This window comes from Sparus aurata, chromosome 3 (genome assembly GCF_900880675.1).
Source record: "Sparus aurata chromosome 3, fSpaAur1.1, whole genome shotgun sequence".
NCBI classification, from domain to species: domain Eukaryota; kingdom Metazoa; phylum Chordata; class Actinopteri; order Spariformes; family Sparidae; genus Sparus; species Sparus aurata.
In genome coordinates this window covers 29,302,989-29,316,860 of record NC_044189.1, presented here as the reverse complement: position 1 = coordinate 29,316,860, position 13,872 = coordinate 29,302,989, and positions in this window count along the sequence as shown.

Below are 13,872 nucleotides of genomic sequence, written 5' to 3'. Positions count from 1 at the left end.
ACCACTTCATGTTCATCTACTCAGCAGGATGTTAGGACACAGATGTGTGTTAAACAGCATCTGTTGGTGGTAAAAGCTACTACAGGTTAAAATATCCACTGAATAAACTTTTCCTTTCTTTAATATGTGAAATAAAACCAAAGTGAGGAGCCATCATGAGACTGTTTCTATATGTCATTTTCAGCTGATTTAAATAAAATAAAACAGCCTAAAATAAAATGAAACAAAACACTGAACAACATTCAACCACTTCCTCAAAGGCTAATATAAAAGAAAGTGATGTTAAATCCAAAATGACTGCATCTAAAACTGTCAGTGCTTTTTATTAGGGCCGCAGCCGTGTTACTTTTTTTTTTTTCCCCAGAAAATGTCTGCTTCCTGTTTTCTCCCCTGTTGCCATGGTGAATCACTGTATCGGAGCTCCATTGATGATGGCTTTTTGCTAGTTGTCAGGCACGAGGTCAACTCAGAGTTTACATACTCAGAGTTGACTTACCTAACTCAGATCAGCTGTTCTGAAACTGAAAACTCAGAGTTTCACTTCACAGGGTAAGTCAACTCAGAGTTCAGGGTTAAACTCAGAGTTTGTTAAACTTGCTTCCTGAAACAGGCCCCTGGAGGACAAAGGTATTGTATCAATAGGTAATCCAGTATTCTGACCACACTTGTTTTATTGACAAGAACCCTTGTCCATTGTAAACTGCATTAGCTTGTGTAATCGTAATCCTCTCTGGGGAAAAAAGTGTATTATGTCACTTTGAGACCTTTCCAGCATCTCTAGCAAGAACTGTTACGTTTCAAATGCATTGTTTTTGGAATAATTTTGAAACAAACGGCAAAAAAAACCCCCAAAACAATCCCATAATGAACAGCTATTTCTTAATAATCTCTGATCCTCCTCCATCACGTTACAACTTAGGCCCCATCCTAATATACCCCTTGCCCCTCAGTTTTACACCTTCAAGGCAAGGGTTTGTGGTTTGAGCTACATGTGCCTCTGAAAAAAGATTGTCAGAGGCACACGTCAAAACACAGGTTATGAGACCCTTGTCGTTATGTGTTATGGTCCTATCTTTACAACAGGCAAGAAAAAATTATAACTGGTTTGTTGATGTCTCTGTAACGAACTTCCTAGCTAGCTAACATATCATAATAGCTGATCAACTGATGAGAGTCCAGGCGTTTTGTCACAGAATTCTAGTTCTATATTAATTTCAGTGGGGGAAACAAAGCCGCTTTATTGCCTGAGGACAACTAACTCCACACCAAGTACTCCTACTTGCAGGAGTGTTTTCATGGGTGTGGCTCTTTGTGTGAGGAATAATTTTATGTAAGTGGAACAAATACAAATCATTGCAGCAGGTCTTGCTACCTGTGCTGAACTAGTCTGGCAGTTACCAGCAAAACAGTAAGTGAATGACGTTGATCAAGGTTCATTCTCAGTCATCCAGGTCATGGTAATTCTACCAGAGATTCCACCAGATACGTGTCTGCTGCGTTACGGCTCCGACCCGTTTTTTTCTCCGCCATCTGCCACCCGGACTATTATTTGTCCATCCGTCATAAGTGTTTCAGGATTCAAACACTAGAGCTAGTTACAAAACCAAAAGTGGTTAGACAGGAAGTGCTGTTGTTTGCTTTGATATAAACAATCCAGTTGCATAATATTAAATCACCTCCTGCCACCTACCACTTCATTAACTAAAAGAACCTCAAATAACAGCTGTAACAACTTACACAGAAGGCAGCATTTGTTAGTGTATCTCCTTTTTACTGTACATTATCTGAACTGATGGCAGATTCAATGTTTGTTCCATCTGTTTTTGGACCACAAGCTTTATTATTAACACGTGTTTCTACCCAAGTGTTTGTCAGATGACCTAACAGCGCCTCAAGCTCAATTTTTCTTAAAGGGCTGTGTTAAAAAACTTTCTTTCCTCGGAACTTTCTGAAACATGCAGTCAAAGATTCACGGTCACTTTAAGTAATCATTGTGTGAAAGAAAGACATTTTGTACATTTTCACAAACCTTTAATTATGCTATGTTTATACAACTAAGTCCAACAGCATGAATGCTTTTGAGGGCAGACTGTCAAAAAGATTGCGCTGTTGTTCCCATTTGTACGATTCTTCGTAGAGAGACACCAAAGGTACAAAGATAATTCTTGGAGAGGGTTCAGGAAAGTAATGTGGTGCAACCAGTACTATCTGCTTCCTTTATCACTGACTGCTTAACTCATATTTTCAACCTAAGTATTTGTATCGGTATAATCCCAGAAGTCTGGAAAAGGGCTCATTTCGTCCCTCTTTACAAAGAAGGATATACTGCAAGTCTGTCATAAATAACTATCAATCAATTTCCAAACTGCACGGTACCTCAAAGATACTTGAATTCTTACTCAGCTCAGATGTTATTTAACCAAATACTCTATTTTTGAGTCCCTATCAATCTGGATTTAGAACAGAACATAGCACAATCTCTGCTGCCACCCTTGTCTTAAATGATATTGCACTCAATGTTGATAATATGCTGCATTTTGCAACTCTTTACTGTTAATCACGAAATACTTCTTGACAGAGTATAAGATATTGGCCTGAACTCAAACACATTAAGATGGTTTAGTAACTATCCTTCAGACATACAGCGAAGCATAAATGTGGGCAATGTCACATCTGAGTTTCTTACAGTAACTTAGGACATCCCTCAGGGTTCCATATTAGGTCCAGAATTAGTTACCATTTACATTAATAACATTGGCAAGTCGATTAATACCTGTGATTTACATTTTTATGCAGATGATACAATTTTATACAGTTCAGCAAACAATCTACAGTCAGCCATTTATTATCTGCAGCTGCACTTCTTAAAAACATACCAAACTATATTCATATTTTTCTCCAGAAATCAAGGGTCTTCAATTCTGCACTCTAAATGGTATATCTGGATTGATAACAAATTAACAGTCGAGGTCAAAAGTTTACATACACGTAAAAGAACATGTATATCATGGCAGTCTTCAGGTCCAATGATTTCTACAACTGACATGTTTCTGTGATGTGTATGAACATTTTTGACCACGACCTTACCTTTACAATCATAGAGACAGGCAAGATGTAAATTAAAGATTTGTCTTGTTTTTATGTATAGGCACAGATCCTGTTTCCTGTGTTATTGTAGGAGCATAGGCATGCTCCCATCTCTAACCTCAAACATCTAGATGCTGTTTATCACTTAGCCATTAGATTTATCAGTGATGATCCATATGGCACCAATCGTTGTACTAGAAGGTGCACAACAGATGCAATACAGAAGGTACTTGTCTGTCAGATGCGACGGGCACCTTTATTTATTAATCTACAAGGGATTGCTTAAAAATTGCCACCTTACCTATTGTCACTCCTGTTGTTAGGAATGGCTCACACTTTATGTTCCTGCAGGAAACATTGATATTGAAAAGACAGCCTTCAGAGATTTCACCCCATTTTTCTGGAATAATTTACAGAGCAAACTGAAACTAGAGGCTCTGACATGGGGCAATTGAAAAAGCAATTAGCGATAACATTAATTTTAAGAGTAATTGTTTTACATAACATTTTAATTTTTTTATTATTATTGTTTTTATACCTGCACTTAAGACATTTTAGAATGCTAAAATAGATGAACTATTTATGATGTATCTATAAAACTGTAAAGCTGTCTACATGAATCTTTTTGATTTATGCAGATCATCATACATTAACTTAAATATCACAACAATATGGAAGATTTATGAACATTTTAATTACATTTTCAATTATTCAGTCAACATTTCTGTCACTTTTCATGTATACAAAGCCTGCCTGTTCAGAGCAGGCTGATAACTTGGTCACTGTAAATGCTGCTGGCAGCAATACCACCGATTTGCAGACATAGAGAACCCCCGCAGTTCAGGACACCCACTGTTTTAGACATAGGCATCAATCAGTTACCACTTTAAAACTTAGTGAACAACATACAAATGTACACTGCATACATGTACAATTATTGTATGTACAAAATAGGTCAGAATACACTCACCAATCGGAGTGGGAATCACAGGGTACCTCAATATACAATTTGTTATGTGATACATGGCCCACGATATCGATAATATCATACAGGGATTCTGCAACAATTGATATATTGCAAGACAAATAGACAGTATAATGATACTTCACAATATCTGTAGAACTGAAGTAGACAAAATGGCCATAATAAGTGCGGGATTTCTCTGTTTACTGCAATTCAGTTTCACAGAATTTGACACAAACTGCATAAAGTCTTAGCACAGTGTTAGTGTAGTTTACAAACACACTGATTGTGGCTTGTCAATATCCACGGGCCATCACATAAACTGGCACAAGTCCAAACTGTTATAAAACAGCACAGTTTTGCAGCAGAACAAGTTTTTCAGTCTGTAAATTAGATTTACAGAACTACAGAACAAATATCACAACACATTTGTGTAAAATGTTTCTTTAGAAAAGGCAGAGATAAAAATAAAAAGTTGAGTGCAAGCAAAAGTTGTGTATGTAAACCTGCACACATTTTTTGCTTACATGTTTGAAAAGCTTTACAAACTTTTTTGCGCACCTTCAGGAACAACAACTGATCAGCATGCTCATGATTTGATTTAAAGGTGTAGGATGGCGTTGCAAGTAGCTTGGCATGTTTGAGGTGTTACCCATGTACTTCACTTTACCAGAGAGTACTTGCATATTGTGTAGTCTTCAATCGATTCAGTTTGTCCCATTAATGTTATAAAAGCCAAAGTGTGTCCAGACTTTGGACTTAAATGCAGATCTGGCATCCCTTAGCATAACTTTCTTCAAATTGCCGTCTGCCAACTGTAAACTTCCCATTCTTTGGCCAGTTAACTTCCATTCAGGTGTCCCTCATTCATGTGATAAGTGCCACTGCAGGGAGCCATAAAGTCATGAAGCTGGGGTGTCAAATTGGCAGGGAGAGTTGAGAGAGCTTTAGTTTTCTAAATTAAAATATCAATATTTGGCGTATTGCACGAGGAAAGAAGATGATATATTACTGTATCTATATTTTGTCCCATCCTTACTCACCACTGTAAACACTAAATTGTAAATTCAATGTAACTAACGCCTCGTCAGATATAACCAGCATTGCTGAGAGAGAGTGTTACTCTTCACTAATTCATCAGCCAACAAAACAAAACTGTCAGAAATATTCCTATTCTTTCCGAATTCCAGATGTATATGTTATTAAGATGTAAATCAGTGTGGTAATACAAATGAAAACTTCTCAGCTTTTGTTTCCAGTGAAGGAAAGCCTCCACCAGGACTTCACCTGGATTTGATGAAAGGAGACAAGTCAGTGGAGGTGAGCCTAATTGTCTCCTGTTCATCAAACTGTGCTAAGACCTCAGTGACCTCAGCCATGAACTGAGCAGCCTGACCTCAGAGGCAGGACATGTGCTGGGTGCATTCTAGGGCATCAAGGGTGTCAGTCAGAAATACTGAATTAATGTTTTTTACGTGATACAATGATCCAACTAGCATTCCATCTCATAACAACTGAAACCAGAGTAATACATGCAATTCCTGTTTTTTCAGTGACAACGTGTGTTGTGTTGAGCATACACTGAGTGCTGTATGTTTTCTATTTAGGACCATACGCTCTTAAATTGGAATTAACAAAATGGCTTCACTCACAGCAATATAATGCTATAATTGGGGCTAAACCAGTGACTACAGATACTGTTCATCCCCTCATGTTCACCAAATTTGCCAATATAACTCATTAGGAATACTTTTGTGTGAAGAGCATAAACAACCACCAGTAATATAATATTGTATGTCATTTCATTTAGGTTATTGTTTATATTGTTATATTGTACATGTACATATATTGTTTTACTTTCGTTTTAAGTGCTCTTATGTTTCTACATTTAACGGTGCATTCATGATGAGGCATTTTATGCCCACTTGAGGACAGTGAAACAAGCTGTAAACCGAAGATTGACATGTTATTATCTAACAAAATTGTTATTGTGGACACGTTACTAAACAAAGGCCAGCCAACACAGAGCAACATAAGCATTCCTTTGGAGTCACTTCTGTCCACCCTCGCACCAAGTTTCACACACCTCCTGAGAAAAATAATCTGTCTCTTCAGTGCCACTAGTTAGTCTCTTTGGTCGGCTGGTTTCAAGCTGGACAGTTGGCGTACAGTGGGCTTATCCGTGCTTTTTTTAAACAAGCCATTCCTTGTTGCTTGCAATTAAGTTGATTAGAATGAACCGGATTTGCAAAGATTTGGGTCATAAAATCAAAACGATGAGCTGCAAGATGCTAAAGTGCTCTGTACAGCTCAGAGGATCTGCTGAGTTATTTTATAACCGGCACATTTCTCATTCACATCATCACTTTTCTGATTTTCGCTCACTCTTGCTAGACCACTCACTCCTTATGCTCCGCCACTCTGTCTTTTGCTCGACCACACATACTCTACACACAGCACACACATGTAGTTGATTTTTACAAACAAGGAAACTAGATTTATTCAAAAAGGCTGCAGGCAGCAAGACAGAAGACTGCTGAAAAAGCAGGACAGTATGGAACAGTTGTTAAAGTACCATCACCAACCTTTGATGATGGAAATGCAAAAAAACCCAAAACATTCCAAAGTGTAACTAACCAAACTTAACTAAACCCCACTGCTTGGTGGAAGCGGGGCTTATGTACGGGCAAGCGGCACCGGTCTGCTAGCCCTAGTAGTTTCAGGCAGAAGATATATGCCAGCTGTTAGTGTGATAAATTAACAAAATAAACTCAGAAGATGTCAAGAAAGAAAATATTTATACACTTCCTTTCCTCACTAAACAGAAACATGCAACCGTAGACCACACTTCATTCGGATTCAACATAAAATAAATAAAACTCACTGACACAGTCTTAGATTGTCTCTCCATGGTCATTTCTGTTTTGGTCGGAATAAATCCCAAGTCACAGAGTACATGGGAAAATATTCCAACTCTACATACTGTTTTCATCCACGGCTGATGCCCGACCCACTGTCGCCTCTGTCCTGCTGCACATCTCTCCTGTCCCCGCCTGCCATTTCTTGTCATCCCCGCAGTCATAGTCCTGATCGGACCTGCTGTAAATCACCCCCTTATTGTATACCTTATTGTCCAAATGCACTCTGTCGGTCTCAGAGGTCCCAAGTCCCAGCTGAGATGAGTCCCAGTGATCCATAGTTTAAAATCCGTTTCTGAACTTCTGTTGCTGTGCATGTTCATTAGTTTCTCTATTCATCAAATAGATGCACTGTGGTCCTTTTAAGAGGCACACCACTAACAGAAAAAAAAGGAGATAGAAACAATCATATTGGCATTTTTTTTTCTGTCATCTTTATATACAGTATGTCTCATCTGTCTCATTGTTTTGCTCTCAATAAAAAAGTGAATGAAAACAATCTTTGGCTCTGGCTATGGTGCATCTTGTTCAGCACATGGGACTGTGCTGTGATGAATATGCCTGGAACCACACAAGGCCCAGCAGGTTCCATTATACTTCACCATGTCGTTCGGGGCATCTACACAGGTCCACATTCTGAGGGAAAAAAAAAACCAAGACCCAAAGCAGCATGGCAGCAGGGGAGCTGATGGCAGGGGAGGATGAAGAGCTGAAAGGCCTGCTGGGATTTCCTGAAGAGGAGATGGAGATAGGCATGCACGATATCAAGCTTTGTTTGCCTCTCTTGGTTCTCAGCAGGGTGTAAAAACTAAAGTCTGTATTCAAAGAGGTATCCTTCTTTTCTGCGCAAAATACTCCTGAATGTGAGCAGCTCCAAACTCCAGACACATTTTCGGAAGAAAAACTGCATTTCTTGGGATCTGACAAAGCTGATGATTGACAGCTGTAGGGGCATTAATAATTCATAGCCTGTGCTGGTTTTCATTCTAGACAAAAGGAGGTAGCCCCGGAAAGCAAAATCTTAAGTCCATCAACTAAGAACAAAGACTTTCTTGAATCCAATTGTGAATTGAGGCTTTTACGACAACCTGAATATTATTTTATGCCTCTTTGACTCCTATATTCCTCCAAAACATGTGGAGGAAGATTGTCTGACTCTACAAAATCAACAACGCCCACAAACACATCTCAACCATGACCAGGCCAACCAAGACAACCAGAGGCTTATGAAAAGGAGGAGTGTGTTTATCAGCGATTGAAGAGGAAGTCATCAATCCGCATACGGACACAAATAAATATAACACACTGTGCTTTTCCTTTAGCAAAAAGGCGTTTGATTGAATACATCCTTGACAGGAAACTGATCTGTCTTTCCTGTTGTCACAGAGTATGTTGACTCTGCTGGACGCTTCAGGAACCTGATTCAGACAGCAGTTGTTCAAATAAATGTCAGTATGATGCTGTACTTTTACTACAAGTCTCAGTATTATACGATAATACTGTATTTTTTGTTATACAATATGTTTATACATACATGTACTGTATATACAAGTGCATGTTATGACCCTCAGTCCACTCTGTAGCAGAAATGGATAAAGAAAAGGGTCTTTCGAATGGCAAGTTCAACTTCACAGCCCTGCCAGATAGTTCTCTGAAAAAGAACAAAGTTATTTGCATTTACTGTTGAAGTGAACTGAGTTACCACCTGAGTGCGTCGAGTCTCAAATAACACTTGCTGGCCAAGCACACAGCTGATGCAGAGAGCCCTCCTCCTCCTCACAGATCACGCTGTACAGTTTGAAAGTGAGACGTGTGGACAACTCTACATGAGAGAAACTTTCAACAGCGATAGCTAAATGGATGGCCACAACTTGCAGACTGATTAACGTTGTTTAGTTAACCTTTACAAATGTAAAGTTGGACACTACATTGTATTAGTATTACTCAAGAACGTTACATTCAGGTCAGTGTGCCCTTCTGTTGTTGCTTGTTGGGCTTGAGTTTGCCATGTTATGGTTTCAGCATGCAGTACCTTTGAGGTAATTCTGGAGAATATTCTGTACAGTCTTAAGCATTATTTTAGATCACTGGTATGATAATAAATGTACATTTACATAAAGCAAGCCTTATCGTCAACACCCATGTTCATAACTTCATGCAATTTCATGCTAACATGGTTAATGTTTTAGGGTTTCAGCTGCTTATTATCAAACTCTATTCATCATTATAACCTACTCTCCTCACACATCCCCTCTCGAATATAACTGATTCTACCATTTGACTAAATTTTTCCCGACTTGTAAACCCTCAGGTTTTCTTATTTTCTGACGTCCGGCATGCTGCTCTGATTACGTATCCCAAAGAAGCAAGCAGGATGTGGTGATTCATCACTCATTGTCACCTAGCTGAATCAGAAAGATCCTGATGTATCTTGTCTCCTGGCCAGTGTATTTGCTTGATAATGGTGCATGTGCATTTGGTTTTGTAAAGAGCACCTCTGCTTGTGTGCAACTTCCACTCCAGTTATGTTTTTGTTGTGCTTTTTTGAACTAACTTCACAGCAGTGCCAGCAGAAAACATACATTCACTTTCAGGAATGTGTGTTGCCCCTAAACCGATCCAGAGAGTATTTTGATATGACAATTTTTGTCATCAGATTTATTTTGCTTTTATCATGAACAATATGATTTGGCCTATGCCTCTCTGAAAACAACATTGACAGTCTAAGCTTGTGAAAATTTAAGAAATGTTTTAAGTGTGATCTTAAAATATTGCTAAGAATACATTCTCAAACATATCTTTGAAAGCCACATTAAACTAATGTTTGCTTGATGCAGCATTTTGTAAGAAAAAAAAAAGCAACACATCCCAAATGCAAAAATATTGTATGATTTTAAAAGGTACACAATAGAGGACCTTCACCAAACAAACAAACACTGGCCTCGCACCAGGACCTTACATGGCAAAACCTCTGAATGAACCATGCAAGAATAAAAATACTCCAAATCAGCCAATTTTCACATACCCAAGCATTACTAATACATTTTAACGTAATTTTATTTTACAGTAACAATTGGTTTCGCCATCCATTATGTTCCCTCCATCCATCCATCCTAAATATGCTATCTGAGAATCTAAATATTGCCGTCTCATGCCTGTCTTATTTAGAAGCTGACTGGGTTTTTTGCACTCAGTTTTTATCAGGGCATGATAAAACCAAAATCACACTGGATAATATCGACATCTGATTTACCCTGTAGCTAATATTAATTAGCTTGCAAATAGCTTGCTGAGGCCTGTAACTGCTGTTGTTGTAACTGCATTTTTCAGTGTCAATAGTGTAGTGAAACTAAATGTAATATAGTCCATAAATAAGCCAAGAACATATGAACAAATTAAACAGTACTGAATCTTGAGGATTAGAACTAACATACGTACTTGAAGGTGTTATTGATAAGATTCATACACTAAATATGACATTCCATCTCCCCCTACGATTGCATTCATGTCACACCGCTGTTGTTTGAATCTATCTTTATACTAAGTAGAACTCGGCCATTTTTCTGTTTTCTTCCACAAACTGGTAACTACAAAGACTTTTCATCACTGATGAAGCACAGATACACCATGATACCAACAACATTATACAATTGTCTCTCAAACCTTGTAAGCTGGAACGAACCATCTGATTTCTTACACAGAAATTAAACAAAACAATAATTTTGGACCTGACAAAATGTTTAAAAGTGTTAGGGCTCCGGTTTGTCAGGGCCCTAACAGTTATGGTGCGTTCAGACCAAACGCAAAGCCAATATTTGCCTCGCATAACACGCCCTAGTTTGATCGAGGGATTATTAATATCATTTTTATTCGCTTTACTTGGGCTGATGGGCTCAGCATGATGAATTTCACCGCTGAGGCTGACCGGTGCCAAGTTCAATGACCTGTTGGCTCAGATTGGTGCCAGGATTTCCCAGCAAGACACCAACTACAGGCGTTCGGTTACATCTGCAGAGCGCTTGTCCATCTGTCTCAGGCTAGAGGCAGTTTCTTAATAGGTATGTCAAAATCAATAAATGGTAACCGTAACCAACATATAGACTTTGACTGAATTAATCTGTTTTGCCACATTGGTATGAACCCAAAAAAATTAAACAAAAAAACAATTTCATTGTAACGTGACTAAAATAAATTGATCAAAGGTCAGGTCAGGTCTGTCAGCTAGGGGGCAAGCAAACAACTTTTAAAATGCTTGTTCCCTGAATGGAGTTTTGATTGATCAGAGCAAAGCTCTGCTGATACATGTTTCCATGACCGACCAGGTAGTCCCATTTCCTTGTTTCCTTGCTTTCCTCCATGCAAGCTCCCCTATTGTCCTGCCTCAGTACGAGCAGATCTGCTATCGTACAGCTCTGGGTGTTTGCAAATGGCCATGATTATTGATTACAGGAGTTTCATCACACAGTGTCACTCCAAACCTTCGCTTGAGTTCAACTCACGTGAATTTGTGCTACCCAACGCAAATAACTGCGAGTTGGTATCTAATTGTTTCTTGACATTGACCTTGTATGTTGCAAATAATTTACCTAGCATTTGGTCTGAATGACCCATTAGGGCACTGACACACCGGTGCCAATGTTAGCCCTAGTTATTGCGGTGTGTCATCGTTAACATTTGAGGCTTTACCTAATATCTCACTGGATTTACAGTGACACACACTGTATGAGCAGTAGGTGAGCTCTTTCTCTATCTCATTTGCATTCTCCTCAACTCCTTCTGTATGAATTGTTCTTTGTGTGAAGTATACTTGGTCAATAGCTGATTTACTCGTAAAAATAGGAAGAAAATGTCACAAGCCAGGAAAGGAATAGTAGACATACCTGTAATAGTCTGTGACAAGGCTATGAACTGAGGGTGAACACTGACTTCAAAAGATCTCAATAAAGAAACTGGTATTTGTGACAGTGAAATCAATGTTATTTTTCCTTTTCTTTTTCTATTTTTACACCAGCGGCCTACTAAGCAAGCGCTGCTGTCAGATATTTATGAAACAGTTGAGTGAGAGGGCTGTAATTGATATGACTGTTATTAGAATTCATCTTTGCTTGATATTTGTATAATAAACTATAATCCATACCTCTCACTTGGCTGTGTGTGAAATGATGTGGAGCAGGATTAGCAGGTCCCTGGAGAAATCTCCCACTGAGCTTACTTCACTTTCATGTATTCACATTTGTCTGCATGCTGCTAATGGTCCCATCTATGGCTAAATAAAAAAACAGGAGAAACCTTGAGAGTGCTAATTAAGTGATTTTTTTTAAGCAAACTGATTTTGATAGCGTGTCTCTAGCACATGCTAAATGTGTCATAGTCTCCCCATGTTGATGAGAATTTCCTGTGAAGATTCTGAGCACCTATCTGTTCCTTCTGTTTGAATCGTGTCCTGATTGGTGACAGGTTTTGCTTTTGAAATGGCTTGGCTCATCTTTTTTGAGTGCAGTGTGAGGTTTTTTTTTTTCATTGCTGTATTATTTCACATTACTGCTGTACTGCGCTCTCTTTACAGCCATTAATAATTGCCCCCACCACACAATGAAGTGTCTCTGTGCCTGACAATATGCTGCCTGCTGCTAAACAAGACTCCAGACACCCTTCAGCACAGAGGCAGGCAAGACTTATGTTGTTTTTCCACCAGAGGGCAACGTGGGTACTGTAATCCACAAACACCCCCTACGTCTCCTTCACTCCACGCTCCTCTAGATGTAAATGACATTCTTTCTTTATGTCCAGATTTGTTTTGCAATACCACATGCCATTAACAGTCTGGATAGATAGAAGATGGATGGATGAATTACATTTGTTTTAATGGGAAAGCCTCTCTTCTACTCTATGTCTCAGTATGAGACACTGAGGGAAAATAGAAAACTCTAGCTTTATTTCACTTCAGATTTCAAGGATACAAGAAGCTCGCTACATTATCTGCCTACTCTTCTACAGTAGAAGCTGTTATCTGTATTTTGAATGCATTAAATCAAATACAGGCATACATTGTGGCTGTGAGTTAAGCATACATTACATAGTTTCCACCTTTAGGGGTCTCTCCAGCTCTGTGCAGGCCCTGCCGTCTAGCCAGTGCAGATAAATGGCACCTCGTTAATCAAATCTGCATGAGTGCGCTCAGGTTGCCATGGCAATAATTATCAGAGCTGCCTAATTAACTTTCTCAATTGCTTAATGATATACGACCCTCTGAACTCCCTCATTTTTTCCCCTCTAATCCAAGTTGTTGTGTTTTTATTCCTCCATTTTCACTCCCCGGCGTTAACCCGTGACCGCCAAGATAATAGAAATTATAGAGAAATTAAATTCAGCACCACATCATTTCCTGTCGGCCCACACCAGCCTGTTCCCAGGCTGGTGTCAAACTTCTCATGCAGCATGGGCGCACACTACTGAGTGCCGTCGCATGTAGCCGACGTGTGCCTGGGCTGTACAGTGTGTGACTTGCATACTTTGTCTTGTGCAGTGACCTCGTGTGACAGCTGACTGAAGGTTGGGAGCAGCGGTCCTGTCGTCCCTGATCAGCCAGGCGAAACTCTTGAGATACACCCAGACAGGGGGAATCGTACCTGGTGACACCCACCCTGCCATCCCCTGTCACAGTCGACCCCCCTGTACCGTCTACTGCCTTTCTGTGCAGCCTCCTGTCAGCCTGCAGCCCCCTCACTGGCTGCAGTCCACTCCAAATGTTGTTCTCTGTTAGTTTTTCCACATCTTTTACTAAAAACTATAGAAGTTCACAAGATGCAACTGTATTTGGCCAATACTGGCTAGAAAAGTACTGTCTAGTCACTCTCCAACTTTTTTATGGTGTTGTAGTTTCAGAAGCTTGTGCAACCTCTC